At 50.9% G+C, this 21,208-nt stretch overlaps 1 protein-coding gene across 1 annotated transcript in view; it reads right to left on the bottom strand.

The window, feature by feature from the left end:
- Window positions 1-1,465: 1,465 nt before the first annotated feature.
- The window catches only part of Znf827 (zinc finger protein 827), a 166,117-nt gene continuing 146,374 nt past the window's right edge, over window positions 1,466-21,208 (bottom strand). The window contains exon 14 of the mRNA XM_048333774.1: window positions 1,466-1,548. The gene's annotated coding sequence lies outside the window, so the exon portion shown is untranslated. The remainder of the gene's footprint in view (window positions 1,549-21,208) is intronic.

Genomic DNA, 21,208 nt, shown 5'->3' with positions numbered 1-21,208 from the left:
TGCACTGGTAAGCTGGAGATGAGACTCTTGGACTCTTGTACTTGGTCTGAAAGCATCCTCACACAGGAAACTTTATCGGAACATGAAATATCTTTCAGCCAACTATCAGTGGCTCACACCTATAATTCTAGCCATGCAGCAGGCTGAGATCTGAAGACTGGAGTCAGCCTGTGCAGACAAATACACAGGACTCTTATCTCCAGTTAACTTGCAAGAAGCCAGAACTGGTGGTATGCTAAATTGTACAGTGCCAGCCATGACAAGAGTTCAAGCCTCAATACAGGCACATGCGCAAGCATGTACACACACACACACACACACACACACACACACACACACACCTCACAACAAACAAGACAGGAGAGCTTGTTCTGCAAAACTTCTTATAAAGTCTCAGTAATAAAGTCAGGATGGTATTGTGGCATAAAGATGCCAGTAGAACAATGGAACAGAATAGAGAATAGGAAACAAACTCATGCACATAATAGGAGCTCAATTACTTAAAAAAAAAAAAAGCCACAGAGCAGTCCAGAGAAGTACTACTTCCAACTCCAGTGAGATTAGCTCAAGTTGCATTAAAGACTTAAGTATTAAAGGCAAAATATTAGAAGGGAATGGGGGGAGGGGCACTCTGTTGTGTGTTCTTAATTTGTGAACAGATTTACCAACAGGTGCAAAAAAACAAATCTTCAACAACCCAGAATTCATTGGTCAGTATGAGTTTGTTTTTTTTTATTGTGACTTTAAAGGTGAAGTACAGAGACGGGTTACAGTTACATAAGTCAGGTAATGAATATATTTCTGTTTGGACGTTATCACCCCTTCCCTCACCAGTACGAGGTTTTTTTTTTTTTTTTTTTTTTTCGGCCAGTCCTGGTCCTTGGACTCAGGGCCTGAGCGCTGTCCCTGGCTTCTTTTTGCTCAAGGCTAGCACTCTGCCGCTTGAGCCACAGCGCCACTTCTGGCCATTTTCTGTATATGTGGTGCTGGGGAATCGAACCTAGGGCCTCTTGTATACGAGGCAAGCACTCTTGCCACTAGGCCATATCCCCAGCCCCACCAGTACGAGTTTTGATACATGTAAGAAGGAATGTTATCTTTGTAAGTGTAAAAATATATAAAGAGAAGCAAATAAGTGATTCCTCTAGTAGTCACGTTGACCCATTGCCCTAACGGTACCCAAACCATCTGTCCCAAACCTACTGAAAAATAATTTATTAGGGGTTGGATTCAGAAACTACATTTAAAAATGCTGTGCCCTCCGGTGACTTTGCTGTTAGAAGCTAAGAGAAAGAAGCAAAGAAGTAGGGCAGGCCGCTGCCCCCGTGTGCGGAAGACGCGCGGGCCTGTGAGTGTATGTACAGTAGCCACGTTGTGGACGCTGATGTCAGATGGACTCATCACCTCCCTTCCGCACACAGTTCCGGGGGCCCCTCCTCCGCCAGCCGGAGTCCTAAAGCAGTGCCCACCGTTTGTGACCATCTAGGAGCGAATGCCCCTGTCTACTTTCTGCAGAGCAACGTGTGCTTCCCAGGAAGGCCCCGCTTGCTTACAGAGAACAGCCCGCCTGCTTCGTGGAAATGGAGATGGCGTGTGCAAAGGACGGGCAGAGCATCTGCGAGTCCCCAAGTTACCCCACCGCCATTACATCTTAAGTTTTATTTGGAAACCAGTATAATTACTGTAATCTTTCCTCTCCCATGCATAGCACTTATCTTATTTTGAAAGCAGCTCCCTAGAGAAACACTCATAAATCCTGTTGAAATAATTACGAATTTAATGCTTGAGCTTCTCACGCACAGAAGTTGAAATTTTCATCCCTAGATGATAAACCAGAACCCCAAACTCCCCAGAGAGAGAGAGAGTGAGAAAGTCGAAGCTGGGTTGATGTCATGGGATTGAGAGTGTGGAAAGAGGGGAAGAGGAGCAGCAAAAGTTCAGAATGCAGAGGGGAAGATGGGTGAGAATCTCCGCCCGTCCGAAGCTCTCTCTGGTGAGGACTTGTGTCTCGCTGCTTTCTTTAGGATGCCTTTGCTGAACGTCTCTGAACCTCCACTCGGCCAGCCTTATTCTCAAGACACCATAAATGGCAAAGGTAGGTACGACAGGACCGTCTCCCCCCTCGCCGCCTCTGTGTCTGTGACTTTTAGCTTCTTTACCCCCACTCAGCTGAAGTATGATTGACACATATGGACTGCATGTACTTAGGAGATACAACAGGATGCTGTATGCATACACTGCGAAATGATTCCTGCAGTACATTTTCATCATACATCTATCATTCCACAGTTGTGGCGTGCATGGTAAACACTTGATGTCTACTTTCTTAGTGAATTTTGGAATGCAATACAAAATATGAACCCTAATTACCATGCTATATATTAGATCTCCTGTACTAATTCATTTTACATCTCTAAGTTTTCATCTTTTGACCAACATGTCTCCTTTGCCCTCACTCTACAATAAATATGGTTATTACCACTGCCGAGTGCCGGTGGCTCACGCCTGTAATCCCAGCTACTCTGCAGGCTGAGATCTGAGGATCACAGTTCAAGGCCAGCCCGGGCAAGAAAGTCCGTGAGACTCTTATCTCCAAGTAACAACCACAAGGTCAGAAATGGAGCTGTGGTTCAAATGGTATAGCACCGCCTTTAGCAAAGAAGCTCAGAGACAGCACCCAGGCCCCAAGTTCAAGCTCCAGAGCTAGCACACACGTGTGCACACACACACACACACACGTAAGTAACTATGATTTGAATTACTTCATTAGACTTTTTTTTGAATTCCCACAGGTGAGGGAAATTATGTTGCACTTGTCTCTTTGTGCCAAGCTAATTTCACTTGAAACCATGCCCTTCCAGCTCACCCGTCTCGTGACAAATGGCAAGATTTCCTTCCTTTTAAAGACCGAACGTTTCCACTGCATGTGTGTGCTCCATCTTTTTCTTCCATGCACGCATCGACGGGCACGGGGGGCTTCCACGTGTTGGCTCTTGTGAATAATGCCATGATGGACGTGAAAGTTCAGATCTGATCATGATTTTGTGTCTCCTGATATTTCCCCACATGTGGGATTTCTAGATCATATAGTAATTCTATTTTTAATTTTTGGAGGAACCTTCATGCTGTTTCCCAATGGTTCAAGTAGTTTATAATTCCAATCACAATATATAAAGGTTCTCTCTTCACCTCATGTAATGCTACTATCTCATGAGTTTTCGATAAAGGTTATCTAAAAAAGGCATAAGTAATGTGTGACTGTGGCTTGATTAGTCTGTCAAATTAGTGACGTTGAGCACCTTTTTGTGGACATCTGTGGCCATTTGTATATGCTCTCTGGTAACATGTCTACTGAAGTCCTTTATTTCCCAATCAGCGCATTATTATTTTGCAACCGAGGTGCCTGAGTTCTTTATGTATTTTTGATAGTAGCCCCTTACCTGAAATATGGCAAGTAAGAATCTTCTACCATTCTGTAAGTTGCCATTTCATTTTGTTTTTAAGTTTTATCAGGGGTTTAGTATATCAGAATAAGGGAGAGAGAAACAGATTAAAAGAGAGAAACAGGCCCTGCTCTCGGGCAGGGGATGGGAGCAAAGACTTGTGCCTTTTCATTTGTTGATTTTCTTTTCTGAGTAGAAACTTAGTTTGATGTAGTCTTGTTTATTTCTGCCTTTGTTTCCGCGCTATCAGTCTCATAGCCATAAAATCATTGTCAATACTCATGTCGAGACTTTCAGCAGTTTTATGGCTTCAGGTCTTTAATATATCTTTGCATTAACTCCAGTGTATGTCGTAAGATAGAGTTGAAGTTCTTTCTTTTCTGGGCCCAGGCAGCTTTCCCAGCACCCCATTTTAAAGAGACTATCCTCTCCCCACGTTACAGATTCTTGGTGTTTTTGCTGACTATACACAAACAGTATAGGCATGAGTTTATTTCTGGGATCTCCGTCATTTTCCATTGATCTACAGCTTTGGGGGAAAAAAATTGGAAATCAAGAGGAGTGCCTTTCTGATCTCAAAACTGTCTGTGTCTGACGATTGCCGGTTTGATGATAATGGCTCTCCATTAAGGTTCTCGTTGGCTCGAATCTGTTAGAAAGCTTCGGAGCCTTCATGCACCAGGAGGGAGGAAGCGAACGCTGTGTATCTTCCCCGGAGTCGGGAAGTTTCCGCCCATTGTTCCATCCAGTCATCGTGGGCTCCTTCCTCTCCCTCATCTCCTCCTGGTGCTGGCGTAGTGTTTAGGTGTGCTCCCTTGCTGTGCCGCGGAGGTCCGCTCTCTGTAGGGTATGCAGGAAGGGAGGTGGGGGTGGGGTGCTGGGGGCATCGGGCCTGCAGGTGGGGGGGTGTCCCTGGCACTCATCCTGGACTTGTTGAGACAGCCACTGAAGCAGGAAGTAGGACCCACCGTCCTGGAGTGCTGGAATCAGCTCCTGCCTTTGCTCTTGGATCCTGGTCCCCTCCAGCACCCCTGTCCTCTGAGCGGGGGAGAAGGAAGTGGACAGGAGGAGGCGGGAGCTTCCCCGTGCACCCCCGTGGACCCCGTGGAGAAACCGAAGCCGTGACCCCTCCCGTCGGCGGGTAAGGAGGCAGACGCCCCTCTCCATCTTCACGGGGCCCTTGTGTCCTCTGCCTGCCCTTGGCAGGTAGGGGTGAAGGGAAGGAGAGGCAGCCGGGGTTCCCACGACTTCCCATCTCTTAGGGAGGATGACGCCCGGCTGCAATCGCCAATCGACATGGCAAGCACAGCACCCGATAGTCTGGTAACGCTTGACCACTGATGAAGTGTTTCAAGTGTCGAGCCAGGAGGGGGGGAAGCTGTCCCGTGGCAGCCCTGACGGGTAATTCCTCACGAATGCAGTCTCTTCTGTTGGCTTTCCTAGTGATAATAGGAATCGTGGTTCTGAGATGAGTCCTTCATGTTCCTCTGTGCTTTGCTGAGGCAGAGGATGGGGAAGGAAGCCTTCTGTGCTGTTGTTAAAAAAAATCTGGACAGAGGTTTTCTTCCCCCTTGCCATTAGGAGCATAAAAACACACTACAGAGCTTGGGGACAAGTCTGGACTCGTGGGGGGAAAATCAAGCAGCCTTAGCGGACCGTTCATAGCAAACAAGGTGACAGGTGCACCTGAGCTGAGCAGCACAAAGAACAACCCTGCTCCATCTACACAGGAAGGGTAGAAATAATGCGTGTATATGTTCATAATGATGATTAATATGCCCATATTGCCTTCTTGGTTCAAATATTTACAAATATAAGTAAGGCTCCTCTTTTCATTGAGAGATAACAGCACATGAAGGCAATATTATTTCATTTGGGCACATGATTATGTCTCCTTATGTATCTGATTTTTTTTTTTTTTTTTACCAACCTTAATTGTGCCAGAAGGCCCCCACGGAAGGGAGTTAAAACCTGAAACTAAAAGATCATGCTGTCAACACAAGCCAGCCATGTCAATGTGTTCACCGCCAGTGGACGTTGGTCTGTTAATTGTCCCCTCGTAACTTGTTACTTCTGCAATCTATTCACAAGTAGGCAGATGAGATGAACCCTTTAGAATGTGATTCACAATTATCACAGAACAAAGTCCTCGCGCTTTCTCCATCTGTCTGCGGATGCTGCCTTCTTTAGAGTGGTTTTCCTTTTGCATTCTTACGAACTTTCAGCCAGGGATTCTGGGCTGGGCTGCCCCCTCCCCAGCCCCCAGCCCGCATAGCTCTTCTGTTGGGGTTCCCCGCCCCCCTCAGGAAATCCCCCGTCCCTACCAGATGCTGCGAATCTTGTTTTGTTTTTGCTCTCTGTTTTAAATTAGGAAAATGACTAATAAATGGTTAAATGTGTTTGCCGGAAAATAGTCAAGTGTAAGGCAACAGTTTCCAGATGCCCCACAGAGCGTGGACACCAGGGACCGCTGGCAGCCGGGCCTGTGATTAAGAAGGTCACCGATGCCATCTGTTACCGCGGGCGCCGTGGCCACGAGGGCTGGCTGCAATTGATTTTTGCCTGTGAACTTCACCGCGGGGGCTCTGTGGGGGGACCGGGTGGGCGTCTGCCCATGCGAGGGGCTGGAGTTATGTGGGGGGGGGGGGGGAGAGGGAGAAGGGGAGGCATTGTTCCAGATCTCGAATCTCAGACCGAAATTAGGTTCTGAACTTCAAAGGGAGCAGCTCCAATGCAAGTTAGGGATGCTGGTGTCTGCTTCCCTTTAAAAAAAAAAAACCATCTCTAAAGTATGGTAATAGCTGCCTCATAATTATGAAGCTAAGGCAAATAAAGAAATGGCTTATTCTTTTAGTCATAAAATAAAAATTTAAATCCACGTAAATGTGGGAAGATGCTTATAATCAGTACCACCTACTCCGTAATGGTTCAACCATTACCACGTTTTGCCATATTTGTTCAGATTTGTGCTTTGTCCCAACTTCTGTAAAGCCGTGTCTGGTGTTTTGCTCGACTACTGGCTATATTAACGGTTTCAAGGCACTGTATTTTCCAATGCCACCGCACACGTATTTCCCAGAGGTACAGTGCGTTCTCACATTGCCGAGCACATCATCCTGCTCGGAAAATTGACCATCGATAAAGCAAATGTGCATCTAACATACAGACTGATCGCCTTACTTTTATAAAACCGTCAGGTAAGAGATTTGCTCTGTTATCTCGGTGATTGACAACTGTCTCTCATGGTCTTCTGGGGCTATGGTCCGGAAAGGCTGGACAACTGCGTTATGATGCTGCTGCTTAACTTGCAAACTTCTTGCAAGTCATTCATGTCTGCACAGTTCAAGGGTGCTGGTGTTAAGAGTTTTAGCTCCACCAGGTAGTTTTAATCTGGTTTCCCCAAGACCTGAAGACTAATGAGTAGCCCTGGGATTTTAGCCCCGTCTTGGTTCCCTCTGATTCTAAACTGTGTCACGGAACGATGTTCTAGAATGTTCTAGACATGAAAATGCTTGCCCCTCCTTTAAGCGCCAAAGGTTGATTATGAATTTAACTTCTGGTCATGGTTTGCCTGGCTCTTTTTTTTTTATTGGACAGGTGCTCTAGTGCAACAAATGACGCGTGACACGGAGTGTTGCGTCCAATGTGTTGTGTATGATCGGAGGGGAATCACCAAACTGGGAATGTAAGGAATGTTCTAGCACTGGGTGATTCCTTCTCTCCCTTTCCATGCAGAGCTTCCCCCTGGTCTAGGCACAGCCTTGAAGAATCCGGTGGACGTGAGACACAGCGTGGTGAGTCCCCAGCTTGGAGATGACCAAAGAACAACAAAAACCACATAAACGCGGGGCATTGGTGGCTGGAGCCTCAACTACTACTAGTTACTCGGGAGGCTGAGTTCCAGAGGATTGAGGTTTGAAGCCAGCCTGGAACAGGAGAATCTATGAGAAAGCAGAGAAAGTGAGGTCCTGAGTTCAAACCCCAATACTTAAAAAAAAAAAAGTCCCCGAAGTACAGCGAGGGAAGCCCTAAACAGACTGGGAGTAGACAAGAAGACGGAGCTCAACCGACTCCTTGCTCTCCACGCTTGACCTCGCCTGGGGAAAATGTCGCGTGAATCACATCTTTTGCCCTCTGTGTGTCCATAAATGACCTCAAAAGTGCTAGGTGTGTTTCCAGGATTCCACAGAAATGCTAGCATTTGAATTGAGAAACATGGACTCCATCAATATAAGTCTTACTTCTTCGGACCATTCTTCTCTTCGGATGTTCAGTTTTTTCGTATTGATTTGTATAAGCTGTTTACAGATTTGCGTCATTAACATTCCAATCCTAGGATGAGCTTGTCTATCTTATGGTGTAAATATTTCCCCCAATTTTGTCTGTTGTTTCCTGATACTACCGTGGCTTCTGACTGCACAATCAGAGGGCCTTTTCTAGATTCGGGGTGGAACAGCACCAATAAGGGAACTTTGTTAGAGGTCTCTTTTTGTGATAGTGGTTGATATTTTTTGTTTGATTCTTGTTTCTTCTCCTAGTACTGGGATTTGAACTCAGGGAATTATGCTTGCCAGAAATGCACTCCACTACTTGAGCCACACTTCTAGACCTTTTATTGCTTTTCAAATAGGTTCTTGGTTTTTGCCCAGGCTGAACAGCAATCCTACTGTTTATGTTTCCCGGGTGACTGGATGACAGCCGCGTACCACCGCGTCCAGCTTTTTATTGGTTGAAATGGTACCTCATGCATTTTTTTTTTTTTGGTCTGGACTGGCTTGTTGGTTTTGGGATTTTCTTCCTTTTCTTTTACATAATTACAGACCTGGGCCCCCACTCTCCGGCTGGTTGGAATTTACTGCTAACTTTCTATTTTACAGGTGCACCAGATTTGGGGGACTGGTCCTATCGACCCTTCAAGCTATGCCAAATCACGTGAGTCCCATGATAAACTGCTATTTTATATCCGTGCTCAGTCTTTCTTTACCCACGGAATTCATCTGATCTTCTTATGCCTTCCAGAGCCTGAGGCCATTTAAGTAAGGCCTTTTGTGTTTCTTCATCCTCCTTCCTGTCACCCGCCTTGTTGCTTTGTGGGGTGTCCTAAGTATATATAAGCAAAGGAAGGAGAACTCCGATGGAGACCTTTGTCACTGGCTGTGTGGCAGGGGTGGTGTGTGTATGTGTACGCGCGTGTGTGTGGCTGTGTTTAGGAATGTCAGCAAATCTCCTGTCTTTGTACATGTTCTGTACCCCACAATCCCTTACACATCGCATCTCTCTTCACCCCAGTTGCAAGACCTCCAAGGCTGGAGATCCAGACAGATTACAAATGTGGAATGAAAAGCTTCCTAAAGCACGTGAGCACCTTTCCCCTGCCTTCCAGCCGCCGGTCCTAAGGGAGAGGAGATGGCAGGCAGCGGGCATGTGTCAGGGCCTTGGTACCGTAGTGTGTGTACATACCGAGTGGGTGTAAAAGAGCTCTTCATTTCTAACCCTATGAGAACTAGAGTAGTTCTGATAAGCTAGGCACCAGGAACAGCCTCCTGCTTACACCTCAAGAGGGGCTTCAGAGGGACAAGGGTAGCGGAGTTTCCGTGTGCCCCCCATCCCCGCTCGGATCTCATAGCCACATCAGGGTGTTACAGGCTAAAGATGGTAAGTGCTCGGTTGTTCTTTCCTGCTGGGGGCCCACCTAGGGTATCCAGTGTCCCCCACCTGTATCAGGCCAGACACCTATAATCCTGGCTACCTCTGCTAGGCCTGGCTAGCTCACGTAAAAACCCACTGCCCTCACGTTACAGATTTCTGGCAAAGAGTCTTAGAGACTAAGTTGAAAGCATCAGAATTGATTTCTGCTTGTATCTTCCTGACCTCGTTCATTATCAAAGTTACAGCTCCTTCCACTATCCTATGACTTCCATTTAGTAAGACCTCCCTCTACACGGACTTTAACAACAAATAAACCCACCTCAAATTCATTTCAAGGAATTATATTTGTGAGGTCCTGGGTTTAGCATCCCAGTTTGGTCTACCTGTGTTTATTAGAGGGGGAAAAAAAAAATAACCTGCCCGTTAAAATTGATTGTTCTTCAAGTGCCAGCTAGCATTACCAGAAGACTCACCCTTCATATCCCACGTCGCTGTGAAAATGCTGATGGGTGGGCACGAGGGAGGGCATCAGATGCTCACGGCACAGGGTTCGATGGGGCCATTTGGTTTCCAGGCAGTTAGTTGGGTTCAGTGGTAGCCTTCTGAAAGGTACTTTCTGCTCTAGGACCTGAAAACGTTTGGGGAGCATCTGTATCGCGGGAAGGCAGGGGGGCACCGTGGACTAGGGGCATCTGCAGCTGACGCACCCACGCAGAGTTCCACTGCAGGGACGGTCGCGCCGGGGAGCAGCTTTCCCTTGGGTTGGCGCCCACCTCTGGAAGGGACTGCAGGCCATTTCCCGAGGGCGCCTAGGCGGAGACCTCCAGGGAGCTCCTGGGGAGAATCCTTACCTACCGTGAACCTGGCCCATCTGGCCACGCAGCGCCAAGGTGAAGGCCTTCCATGGCCATGACACCGCTGTTCTGAGGAAGTTACTGGGGCTTTGAACTCACGACCTTGGTGCTGTCCCTAAACTTTTTTTTTTTTTTTTTACTCAAGGCTAGTGCCCATAGTTCTACTATTTTGGGGTTTTTTTGGATAGTAGTTTATTGGAGATAACAGTCTCACAGACTGTCCTGCCCAGGCTGGATTCTAACCATGATCCTCAGATCTCAGCCTCCTGAGTAGCTAGGAGGACAGGCGTGAGTCACCAGAGCCTGGCTAACGGCTTTCAACAAGTCAGTCATTTGTGACTGACGTTATTTCCTCTTTTGTTTTAGGGGGGGGGGTGCTGCAGTAACAGGCTAAAAGTATACACACACATGCACACATACACATGCGCACATGCACACACACACACACACACACACTATACACTACCCCCACCTGCAAAAGAAGAACAAACATCCAGATACAAAATGGACAGGCGGAGAGTGAATGAAAAATGTTAACCATCCCCAACCCCCTCGCTTCTACACACGAGCCTGGGGCTCACCAACCCCCCTAAACACTCCAATATTTGGTCCTGACTTGGAGAAGTTGGGGCTGCGAGGCTGAGAAGCGGAGGACTCCCACGGGGAGGACTGTGCTGGCTAAGGAATGGCCTGGGGAGGCGGGCGGGGAGGGGGGGAGGTCGGTGGGGGGCTGCTCTTCGGTGGTTAGGGGTTCCCGGGCTCTCCCCCCACCCTGGGTGTGCCTGTGGTCAGGGGTCCCCCCTACCCTGGGTGTGCCTGTGGTCAGGGGTCCCCCCACCCTGGGTGTGCCTGTGGTCAGGGGTCCCCCCTACCCTGGGTGTGCCTGTGGTCAGGGGTCCCCCCACCCTGGGTGTGCCTGTGGTCAGGGGTCCCCCCAGGTTCCTGTGGTCAGGGGTCCCCCGGGCGGGCGTGTGGAGGGGGGAGCTGAACCCAACCCCCCCCCCGGCGGGCGTTCCCTCCCCAGCTCCAGCAGCAGTGGGACTCGGAGGAGAGCAAGCTGGGCTGGTCGGAGGACTCGGAGGCGGACCGCCACTCGGATCACAGCCGGCGCAGAGGATGGCGCGCCCCGTTCCTCGGATGAGGGCGCGGCCCGCAGGTGCGCGGGGGAAGGGGGGGGGCGGGAAGGGGCAGGAAGGGGCAGGAAGGGGCGGGGCGTCCCGTGCCTGGTACCGGGCCCCAGCCCCGCCCTCGCGGTCTCCTCCCCCCCCCCCCCCCCCCGGGGCCACACAGCCTCCGCCCGACCTCGCCCTGCTCCCCGGCCCGCTCCGGGGAGGTGAGTGTGTGCGCGCTCTCGCGTGAGCTTGTGCACACGGCCCCCGCCCCTCGCCAGCCGGGCCCCCGGGGCGTGCTGCCCTGGGTGGGGGCGATGGGCGTGGCCTACATCGGTGTGGGCGTGGCCTAGCCTGGCGTGGGGCGGGGCGACCCCCGCCCCAGGCAGCGGGCCCGAGGGGCGGGGCCGGGCTCCGTGTGGGCGGGGCTAGCGCGCTCCCAGGGCGGGGCCGCCCCTGCATCGGTGTGGGCGTGGCGTAGCCTCGCGCGGGGCGGGGCCGGGCTCCGTGTGGGCGGGGCTAGCGCGCTCCCAGGGCGGGGCCGCCCCTGCCCAGGCTGCGGGGCGCTGGCGGCCGCGGGGCCGACCTGCGGCCATCGCTGTGGTCCTCCCAAGAAGCCGCGTCCTCCCTCCTCCTCCTCCTCCTCCACCACCCCCGCGCCATCCCGGACCACCCTCGGCCTGCCTCCTCCACTCCCGTCCACCAGAGCCCGCCCTGCCCTTTGCGACCCTTCCTGCCCGCCCGCCTGCTTCCTTCCTTCCCTCCCTCCCTCCCTCCCTCCTTCCCTCCTCCCTCCCGCCCTTCTTCCCTCCTTCCTTCCTCCCGTTCTTCCTTCCTTCCCTCCCTTCCCTCCCTCCCTCTCTCCTTCCTTCCTTTCCTTCCTTCCTTCCTTCCTTCCCTCCCTTCTTCCTTCCTTTCCTCCCTCCTTCCCTCATTTCTTCCTTCCTTCCCTCCTTCCCTCCCTCCCTCTCTCCTTCCTTCCTTCCTTCCCTCCCTCCCTACCTCCTTCCTTCCTTTCTCCCTCCATCCCTCATTTCTTCCTTCCTTCCCTTCTTCCCTCCCTCCCTCCTCCTTTCCTTCCTTCCCTCCCTCCCCTCCCTCCCTCCCTCCTTCTTCCCTTCCTTCCTCCCTCCCTCCTTCCCTCCCTCCCTCCCTCCCTCCTTCCCTCCCTCCTTTCTTCCTCTCTCTCTCCCTCTCACCGTCTGTCTTTCTGGCAGGGCTGGGTTTGAGCTCAGGGCTTTGGGCTTGCTAGGTAGGTACCCCTGGAGCTATGTTCCCCTCCTACCCCAGCACTTTTTGCTTTAGTTATTTTTCAGATGGAGTCTGACCTTTTTGCCCAGGGCTAGCTTCACCCTGGGTTACTCCTGCCTGTACCCGTCTTGTACACATGAACCCACGCCCAGCTTGTTATTTGAGATGGGGGGTCGCACGAATGTGTTGCTTGAAACAGGGATTTCCTGGACCTGTGCCCCCCTGGGGTCTGGGATTGCGAGGGTGAGCCCCACGGACCATCCTCACCTGGCGATTGCTGTTCAGTAGACACGGCTAAGAGCCGCGCCACCCGTAGCTGGGCCCCAGTCCTCGTGGTTATTTCTGTTCTTTAGCCCTAGGTTGGGCCACATGCGTTCCCCGAGTGCCATCTGGTCTGATTCCCGGGAACGCTTCATATGGTTTCCATTAGGCTCGCCAAAACCATGCATGGAAAATGCATCTTTGGAGCCGCTCAGGAACCTCCAGCTTTGCTGCCTGGGCCAGCTTGGTGGGGAAATCTTAAGCTGAGGAAGGCCGGGGCCCCTCGGTACCTGAGGCTGCTGGTGGGGGGCTGCAATGACGGTGCCTGGTGGCCCCAGGGAAATAGAGTTCTTCATGGCTGCTCTTCTGCATTGGGCTGTTAGAGTTCTGTTTTAACTCCCACCCCCCCAAAAGATCCATGTTTGCCCCTTTGCAGATGAATTTATAGAAATAACCTCGCACCGATTCCGTGTGGCTCTCGGCAGCCCCGGTGTGGTGAGGTCTGTCTTCTCCCATGCCGGTCCCCCGTTTCTCTAGCCCCATGTAGGGCTGTCAGAAGAAAAGAAAACACAAGAAATGCTAGTTGTGGAGAGACGTCCCTTCACACGCGGGCCGGGGGATTTGTTGTCCTAGAAAGGGAACTGGCAAGGAAGTTGCTTAGAGTTGCTCAAGGGGAAGTCTGTCTGTATGGAGGGCAGCGGAGGGTCCCAGGGCTCGAGAACAAGGTGACGAGGGAAGAAGGGTGGGGCGCGGGCCTTCTGGTGCTGCTTCTACATAGCAAAAAGGATCGTGCTCAAACTTCACTCATTCATTCCTGCCCTCCAATAATTTTTACTCATCTTTGTCTCTTCCTTTCCTTCATTCTCTCTCTCTCACTCTCTCCAGTCCTGGGCCTTGGACTCGGGGCCTGAGCACTGTCCCTGGCTTCTTTTTGCTCAAGGCTAGCACTCTACCACTTGAGCCACAGCGCCGCGTCTGGCCATTTTCTGTATATGTGGTGCTGGGGAATCGAACCCAGGGCTTCATGTATAGGAGGCGAGTACTTTACCACTAGGCCATGTTCCCACTCCCCACCCTTTCTCCTTTTCTTTTCCTTCACTGTCTCTGTCTCAGTCCCAGTCTCTCTCTCTCTCTCTCTCTCTCTCTCTCTCTCTCTCTCTCTCTGTTCTTTTCCGGAGCTTTCGTTCCTTGCCTCCACCTTGTGATTTTACTTGGGGTTTTAAAATGAAACCAGGTGCTGCAGGAAACCAAGGCGGCGTCCTAACCAGGCCTGCGCCAAGGGCTGTGACTGGGGTGTCCTGGCGGTGGACACCTTGCCTGAGAGTGGCTGATCCCAGGTGTCGGGGAGGAGCGGGGAGGGGGCTCCCTGGAACAGCACGCGGAGCACTGGAAGAGCTTGGGGGGGCAGCCTGGCAGGGCTTCCGGGGTGCAGTTCGTGGGGTGCTCTTCCTGATGCCATCAGGAGGCATAGCTGAGGAAAAACCAAAGCCCCCGCCGACGCGTACAAACGCCCGGAGAGCCCCCCCCGCCCCAGCACTCGGCCGCGCCTTCTGGGTGTTGGGGTGGGGTGTCCATTTCCCCCATGATCGAGAGACCAGCCACCGAGAGCAGCGGAGGGAGAGGGAGGGATCTGAACTCGCGGCCTCCCACCGGCCTGGGGGAGGGGGAGGAGGAGAAAGAGCCTCACGTTGCTGTGTGCAGCAGCCTTCGGGAACAGGGGCTCCCCCCACCCCCTTGTGTTCTCTAGGGGAAGCCGAGGTCTTTCCTCGCCCGTGGGGCAGTAGCTGGCGGTCGTACCCCGCGTTTGCCCCCCCATCAGCTTGGCCATGTCGTTTGTCCCGGGGAGGGCCAGGTCTTGGGCGGAGGGGGAACATGAAGGTGGTTGCCAGCGTTTTTTTTTATTTTTAGATGGCAGGAAAATGCCTGCTTTTCAGCAGCTGCTTCCCCCCCCCGCCCCCCCTCCCCCCGCCCAGCACATACCAGGGATGGTGGAAAAAAGTTCAAGAGATTTCCAAGCCCTAAGTGCCTATGACGCAGTGATCGCACAAGGAGTTGCTAAACGCAGTGTGTGTGTGTGTGTGTGTGTGTGTGTGTGTGTGTGTGTGTGTATGTGACACTTCCTAACGTGACTGTCTCCTTTGAGGGTGTCAGCCGGTCTTGGAGTATTACTGCTCTGACCTTCATCCGTCTCCTTGTCTGCTGATCCACAGTCCAGCCAGTGTGAAGGAGAGGAAGGAAACCTCCCCGGCTCCGCGCTCCTTCTCTTCCTGGGATCCAGGGACGTGGTAGCATGACGCTAGAAGTCAGCCAGCTTCCATGGCGAGAATGTACAGTGGGACTTGAGAATCGCATTCCCAAGCTGGACGGGATTTAACAGCTTTTCCTAATATGGTTTTCACATTTTTTGTTGATCCTTTCATTCTGGCCATTGTCTCTCTGCAATGAAAACATTCTGTACACTGTAGTGACCTTATCTAGAGAGGTAAAAGGGAGTGAGATAAAAGTAGAAAGTTAAATTGTGTTTTCTTCCCTCCCTCCTCCCTCACTTTTTGGGAAAAAAAAAGGATTGCTTCCTAATGATTTAAAAAAAAAAACCATGTGGGGCTGGGGATATGGCCTAGTGGCAAGAGTGCTTGCCTCGTATACATGAGGCCCTGGGTTCGATTCCCCAGCACCACATATACAGAAAATGGCCAGAAGTGGCGCTGTGGCTCAAGTGGCAGAGTGCTAGCCTTGAGCAAAAAGAAGCCAGGGACAGTGCTCAGGCCAGAGTCCAAGGCCCAGGACTGGCCAAAAATAAACAAACAAACAAAAAAACCCAACCATGTGGACATCACACCTATAGTCCATGATTGCCTTTGAGGTCCCTTTTTCTTTTGGATAGAGTATATCCTCTGGTAGGTCGTCTTCTTCTTCTTCTTCTTCTTCTTCTTCTTCTTCTTCTTCTTCTTCTTCTTCTTCTTCTTCTTCTTCTTCTTCTTCTTCTTCTTCTTCTTCTTCTTCATCAAAGAGCCCGTAATCCATTTTCCCAAGGGTTTTAATGAGAATTTATATTGATCACTTTCCCTGAGGGTTTGGCTTGTTTGAATTCGTTTTTCCTGAGCATTTCTAAGCTATGGCTGCATTCTTCTCGTGAACCGGCTGTGGTTGGTGAGGGGTCTCCGAATCTGTTCCGAATCTCACTCCTTGGGCAGAGACTCTCTCAATCCTATTCTACTCAGGAGGATTGTCTTTTTTGCTTTGATGTTCTGGAGATCGTTGTGGGTGACTTATTGTGAAAGTTTACTCTTCTTGAGACTAATAGTTCCCCGCGCCCCCCCCCCCCATGGCTCAAGTCTTTCTTTAGTTTGGTTATAGGGTGGGGATGAGAAGAGCTGAAAGGTCCCGTTGGTCTATTAGATGGAGGGGCAGGGCTGTGTGGAGGAATTCTAAGGTGTGGAGAAGAGTTAGGTCTGGAGGGATTATTAGCCTAGTAAAAAAAAGAAAAGTTTAAAAACGATAAGTCTAAACATAGACTCGGGTTGGGGATATGGCCTAGTGGCAAGAGTGCTTGCCTTGTATACATGAGGCCCTAGGTTCAATTCCCCAGCACCACATATACAGAAAATGGCCAGAAGTGGCACTGTGGCTCAAGTGGCAGAGTGCTAGCCTTGAGCAAGAAGAAGCCAGGGACAGTGCTCAGGCCCTGAGTCCAAGCCCCAGGACTGGCAAAAAAAAATAATAATAAACATAGACTCCCCCTCCTTGGTGTTTTATGTAGGCCTAAGAATTGCATTGCTGTTCAATATGTATTTCTGTGGGACTACTATTTCTATTTACCCAAAATTGCCTATGAGTTATTATAAGTGATTGTTATTATCTTTACTGATTAAGCAACTATTTATCTCCCTCCCTTTTATTTTAACTTCACCCTCCCAATTTAGAGCACATTTTTATTGTATTTTTCATTTTTTTTTTTTTTGGCCAGTCCTGGGCCTTGGACTCAGGGCCTGAGCACTGTCCCTGGCTTCTTCCCGCTCAAGGCTAGCACTCTGCCACTTGAGCCACAGCGCCGCTTCTGGCCGTTTTCTGTATATGTGGTGCTGGGGAATCGAACCTAGGGCCTCGTGTATCCGAGGCAGGCACTCTTGCCACTAGGCTATATCCCCAGCCCTCATTTTGTTTTAAAATTATTTTATTTGTACAGAGCGCGTCAATTCGACATGTCACTTTATGAATACAGTTCATCTCGATCAGTGTCACTGTTGTTTCTCTCTGTGTGTGCTGGTATCGGAGCTTGAACTCAGGGCCTGGGCACTTCCCCTTACCTGTTTTATTCAAGGCTACTGAGCCACAGTTCTACTTCTGGCTCTTTGGTGGTTAATTGGAGATGAGAATCTCATGGACTTTAATGCCCAGGTTGGGTTTGAACTATGGTCCTCAGATCTCAGCCTCCTGAGTAGCTAGGATTATAGTTCTGAGACACTGATGTTCTGCTTTCTCTCTTATTGGCTCCCTCCCTCCCTCCCTGACTCCATTTCCTTCCTTCCTTCTGCTCTTTTTCATGTAATAAGAAATGGAATTAGGCACTCAAGTCCTGTTGTTTCTCTGTTACTTTTATTCTGTTTTACTCATTGCTTGTCCACTCATTGCTTGCCCATTGTTTTCCCTATTGCTAACAGTTGATATGAGCTGCAAATCGTTTCCCCACTCATTCAGGGACCTGACTTGTCTCCAGATGAGAATGGACTTGCCCAGTGGCGGAGCTCAGGGCAGGTGGGGGCCGAGAGGAGGATCTGGAAGGGGAAGCCCCTCTCCCCTGCGCAGACCTTTAGGGCTCTAGACGGAGCGGTTCCCTGTGCAGCCTCCAGCTCTGCCCCTTGGAGCGGGTGTGCAGCATAGAGAGGCAAAACTTGGAAAAGGCTCAAACCCAAACGGACATGGACCATCTCATCTTTGAACCAATGAAGGACGAAGGGGTAAACATCATCGAATTTTGCTTCTTTTCACTATTCCTGAACTAGGATCGCTGAATTGGTAGTTTTATTACATGCATGTGCATATGTTATCTTTTTCAAAAATCCTGAAAATGGTTGTCAAGCTTTTTAAAGGATAAGGATTACGGGAATAATCACTGAGGATTCAGATTCTTCTAGGGGCTATGGATTACATGAAGGCTTTCTCTTCAGTTTGTAATATACGCACTGAGAAGTCTGATGGGAGGGTGAACATAAACAGCCCGTTTAATCTGAGAGTCCTCTCTCTCCTGTCCCACAGGTCGCTAGGGGTTGGGTTGCTGTAGCCCCAGCAGTAGACCAATAAGGAGCTCAGATCAGTCTCGTTGCGATTAGCACTAGAATGTGAGACTTGCGTAGATTCTTGCCTGGGTAGTAGCAGTGTAGCACAGCTTGTTAATACCATCTGACGTTTACTGTTTTGGATGACTCTGTACATAGTGGTGGAATGTCGGTGGGCAGTGTCTGATGGTGTTGGTGGGATACACAAGGGAATGAAATCTAGAGGGCTCTGACAAGGGCTACAAGGTCAAATTGAATACCTACTCTCTCAATACCTATTCAAGAGTAAGAGTATGTTCTAATTATTATTATTTTTTACATCCACCGTTGCAGGTGACAAGTGTCCTAGAGCAGGGAGATTTCGGAGAAGCTCGGTGTGGACCTGTTGTTGAGCCAGTAGAGCATCCCTAAGCGAATGATGGCGGAGCTGCAAACAAAATTGAGTTCAGGGAGTTGAGGGCAGACCCCGGCCGCCAGGACGGATTCAGGTCCTCGGGTAGCCAGTCCACCGCTTCGGGTTTCCACCACGGTGTTGTCTTTCCGGAGAGCAAGTTTACTTCAGCTTTGTACTAGCAAGTGCCGTAACCATCGCCAGAGAGAGGAGGAAGCGTTTTTCTAAGTTAGAATTACATCTCTCGGCAAGGAAAAAAAGAAAAAGTGACAGACTAAGTTTTACAAAACAAGAGCCACGCAGTTCCTTGATAATTTCAGGATGCTGTATTTTCCGTTCTCCCTTCATATACAATCAATCATAGGTGCTCACGCGCCAGCTCTCCCTACATTCTCGCTCTGCCTTTATCCTTTATGTTAAACACTTCATGCTTTATCCACTTGAGTGTGAGCGTTCTTGTAGAATTAGGTGCCTGTCGGGAAGGGGAGTCAATTTGTAAAGTGAGATTCTGAAATAATAACTACCCTTCGTTTCAAAAATAACTTTTCACAAAACAGTGTTCATCCAGGCAGGCCCCCCTGGAGGGGTTCATGTGACAAAGATGGAGAAGGTGTCATGACTGTAGATCACTCTCCTCCAAAGCCCTGAACTCCCACTGCCTCCATATTTGCTGGTTTCATGGACGAACCAACCATGGTGACAAAGTATGGCCTGCCAGAGACTTCCATCTCTCAGAATGCAAGCTTGATGAGAATGTTAATGTTTGCGTTTCTAGAATGAATGAATCATTTTGACATTGCGTTTCACAAAAACCAGGTTAATTCCATTTCCGTCTCTAAAGCCCGGCGCCTCTCCGTCCGGGCTGGTTTTCCCCCTCGTCGGGCAAGGTGGCGGCCTGTGTGGCAGGCGGTCTGAGGTCCGCCGTCCCTTTCCACAGAGGCGGTGTTTGCAGTGCTCCTGAGGTGGTCAGTGAGGCTTGACACTGAACCCAGGGCCCCAACCCGAACGAGCTCTTTGAAGCTTCGGTTGCCTCCCCGGCTCTGACGTGAAGGTCTAGCAGCCACGTCCGTCATGCTCTTGGACGGGGACCGCCGTCGTATCTCACGCGTCCTTCGCCAGATAGAATCCGCCGCAGTGCTGGTCACAGTAGACAGGCGAGGCGAGACTTTCCATCCCTTGGCTTCTTGTTCTTCTTTGGACTCCTATGATTGGGGGGGGGGGAACTACATTTCACCCATGCAGCTCTGCTTGCTGGGATGTCTGACCGGTACAAACTGGTTCTGGCAGACAGCAGGAGCAGGCCTGAGATGAGGACAGACTGCTTGTGAAAGGAGGGGTGGATACCAAGGAGGTAGGGGGCACTGGGAGGGTGAGGGGCTGGGGGGTGGAAGGCCAGAAGTTTCCTTTGCTCTTCTTTGAAGGCGTATCAGGAAGGGAATGGGAAAGGTTAAAGGTGAACGGGGGGGGGGGGATATGGTGTCTTCTAACGCTGGTGTGAAGCAGTGCCGTCGAAGGTCCCTGACACAAGCCTTGCCGGTCACCAGGGCCTCTCCCGCTCGCCCCTTGGCTTCTTGCTGACAGCTTCTCTGCTTGCTTCTTCCCATCCTCCCGCGGCTGCGCCCCCCCCCCACGAGGACCCTTCCTTGCTGTCTGCGAGGAAGCCATGCTGGTGTTTAGAGGATGCCCAGAACCTTCCTCCAGAGGCGGAGAAGGGAGCAGTCGAGCAAGGCCACACACACCGTTCAGAGCATAAGGCCCGCGGGACTTCGTGGTGGAGCCGCTGTGCAGATGCAGGGCACAGGAGAGACAAAGGGGAGGACTGGACGTGCGCGAAGCTGCTGGCAGGTTTTGCCCCCCGGTGGCTTGGGGCGGCTGCAGTCCTTCCCTGGAGGAGGGGGATTTATGAGAAGGGGTAAAGTGGAGGGAGACAGCCACGACATCTGCTTGGGACACCATGAAAATGACTCTCCTAAGCCCACCCCGCCGCCATCTTTTCAATCTTCTCTTTTCCTTTGTGATGCTAGAATTCTCTTCCTAGAACACAAGTCCAGTCACGCCGCTCTCAGCAGTTTCTGGTAGCTCATACGGACGAGACGAGTCTCAGGGGGAACCGAGTGGACTCTGGTCTACCGGACGAGGGACTGGGTGCCCCACCCAAGCTGCCTCTGCAGTTTCCCCGTCGCCTCTCCAGCCCGACAGAATCCACCCAGCGGTGCTCCGCCTGGCCTCTGGGCTCGCCGTTCTCCGTCCTCTTCATCCTTCAGCTGCGCTGGCCTCCTCCCTCCCCTGCAAGATGTAGTCACTATGTATTCACTATTGCCACAGCAGCGCGTGTGTATTTTCCCGATCGTATGATGCATTTTCTCGAACATGTATTTCCTCTTCTCTTGGTTGGTAATTCCTTCAAGCCGGGGACTAGCATCTGACTTTCCACACATTCACTGTTCATAATACATGAAATAATGAGGAAGCCAGGGGTCGAGGCTGGAGCAGAGAGGGAGTCTGAAGGGGAGAGAAATGGTCAGCGCCGACGTCTTGGACTTGGCTGATTCCTATGTTGAACTTGGAGGGAAACTTTGGGGTGTGGACGGATGGATACGCAGAATCCCAAGGCAGGAGGCGGTGAATTAGGCCCTGCAGGGAAGGGTCCGTCGCTACACAGAAGCCTGTAGCAGAACGACACAGGTCTCTAGTTTGCCTTTTATACAGTCAGACAAGCCAGACTGTGACTCCATCCGCAGGAAACTGTGTTCTGTTCATCCAGAGACGCGCAGCCCGGCCGGCACCCGAGGCTCTGGCATAGTCCGCCGCCGCCCCGTCCACTGTCAGACGCTGCGCAGAGCTGGGCCTTGACGGACGGATGCCCGTGACCCGCTGCCCTGCCCGTTGCTTTAATTGTAGAGGAGACAGACAAGGGGGTCTTTTGATTAATGAGATTTCTTTGACCCTTAATTATTCTTTTCATATGTTAGCT

Source organism: Perognathus longimembris, chromosome 24 (genome assembly GCF_023159225.1).
Source record: "Perognathus longimembris pacificus isolate PPM17 chromosome 24, ASM2315922v1, whole genome shotgun sequence".
Classification (NCBI taxonomy): Eukaryota; Metazoa; Chordata; class Mammalia; order Rodentia; family Heteromyidae; genus Perognathus; species Perognathus longimembris.
The sequence above is the reverse complement of the archived record's forward strand: the minus strand, read 5'-3'. Positions and strand labels throughout refer to the sequence as shown.